Here is a 2,190-nt window from a genome sequence, read left to right as displayed (position 1 = left end):
GGCACACACAGTGCTATATGTGGGTCCGCCCCTGTATCTATTATTGGGATATGAAACTCGTGAAAAAATGATAGTTTAGATGTGTTTTTATCATTAACTCATGGCAAAAGTAAATACCAGAAAAAAAAAACTAATATTATTCAGAAAAAAGATTTGAACGAATAGTTTTTGTACAAGTAGGGGCCGAAGTAGTAGTACTTGGACAAGTAGGGGCCAAAGTACTAGCACTGTTTTTGAACTGCTTTTAGTCTCTGAAAAATATTTTTATTTGATTTCCGGCCATGAGATGACTATGAGAGGCAACATAAGTTCATAACTGCAATAACCAAGCATGATATCTCTGATGCTATTTCTCTAAATGATAGTGTTAAAAGCACTGTCTATTATACATTTTAATTAAATTGGTGTTTCACATCACATAAAAGAGATTTATGCAGTAAAATTGTTGGGGATGCCACACTCATTTCACACTTTTTTTTCTTTTTTGGGTGGACAAAAAACACTGGTTAATTTTGTGGGAAAAGGGGGAATATGTCTGTTGAATGTGCGAGCCAATTTCACTTCATTCTTGCAGTAATTATGTAAAGTGAATACATCAAATGGAAGTATTACTATAGATAAATAAAGGTCGAGATCCACAGTTTCACCTCTGTCACCATCCACCAAGTGGATTAACAGAAACTACTTCTATTAGATGCACACTTTTAAGAGAGATTACTACAGAACGGAGTTGTGTTATGGCCTACTGCAAATAAACTAAGGTGCTGTAGCTTTATGTAGACCGTGGAGGATCCACATACTAATATGCCTAGGAAGTCATCAATGTGTTCTCGAGTGAAAAGATTTCTTTAAATCACTAATGATTCAACTTCTTGGAAGCGCTCAACGATTGTCCTGTGAAATGAGAATGAAAACCTTAGTAGTTGTACAATCTGTTAAACCTAGTCTGTCTTAAAAAAAAAAAAAAAAAAAAAAAAAACACAATTTCTTTGAAATTGCCAAGGGACTTCTCCTGACTATTAGGTGGCTTTCGCAAAGCCATAGGATATGATATTATATATGTACTCTTTTAGTTCAGAGGATAGATGGTACTGACCTTAATACAAACGTATATGTAATGAACATCAGGATTTTCTCCTAACATAGCTTCAACAGATTTTCCATCACCGTCCAGAGGAATCGGTGATGTCAGCTCCCATTTGCGTTGCCGTGAGTTTCCTTCTGATAATTGTTTATCTGCATCACACAAGCATTGCAGAAGAATATATTCAAGCAGATACCTACAATGTCTGTTAATTAAAAGAGATGAGGTTCTCACTTTCCCTCTTTATACAGTGATGTGAAAGCTCAGAAGCTACAGATACATTGTCAATCTCTGTTGAACCATTTGAGGTCTTCCAATTCTTTTTCATACCCCACTTCAACATGGGGAATGATGAGGAGAATAACAAATAAGTGAAATTCAAGATCTTTAGATATGAGAAAGTTATCATCTTTATTCCAATTACTTTTGGTAGATATATTCTACCACCAGAGTTCCGACCGAATATGATGACAGCTATTCCATCAAAACTGTCTCTACTACAAACTAATCACTCTCAAACTTAGAAATATATTCTTCATAGTATATCTGATATAAACATGGATATCTGAGTTATCAATAAAGATGTTCTTCACTTTTTGCGGGAAAAAGCTGATTCAAATAAACATGACATCAGCACCAACACAAAAGACCAGTAGGAAGGTTCAAGAGACCTATCACATGTAGTTTAATACTCCATAGGCACGAGTTTCTCAACAATGGGAGTCGGAAAACTGGCGTTCCATATGTAATCTGCAGAATTAGTTAAACCAGGATGGAGTCATTCATGATATATCTGATATTCTGAAATCAACATGGATAAAAAGAGGGAAAATGCTTAGAAAGATTATGAGCCCGTTTGGATTGGCTTATAAGTTGCCTATAAGCTGTTTTCAGCTTTTTTTAGTGTTTGGCTAGCCAGCTTAAAGCCATTTTGTGCTTAAAGTAAGCCCAAAAAATTAATTGGGTTTGTTTGGCTTAACTTATCTAAAGCAGCTTATAAGCTGAAAATAGCTTATAAGCCAAAAAAAATAAGTTGGACTACACCAACTTTTTTTTTTTTTTTGGCTTATAAGCTGTTTCCAGCTTATAAGCTGCTTTTTTTAAGT

At 34.9% G+C, this 2,190-nt stretch overlaps 1 pseudogene; it reads right to left on the bottom strand.

The window, feature by feature from the left end:
- Nucleotides 1-591: 591 nt before the first annotated feature.
- Nucleotides 592-2,190, bottom strand: part of LOC132626637 (uncharacterized) — a 4,735-nt pseudogene continuing 3,136 nt past the window's right edge.

The sequence above is a fragment of the Lycium barbarum genome, chromosome 2, assembly GCF_019175385.1.
Source record: "Lycium barbarum isolate Lr01 chromosome 2, ASM1917538v2, whole genome shotgun sequence".
NCBI classification, from domain to species: Eukaryota; Viridiplantae; Streptophyta; class Magnoliopsida; order Solanales; family Solanaceae; genus Lycium; species Lycium barbarum.
This window is presented reverse-complemented; position numbering and strand designations above follow the sequence as displayed.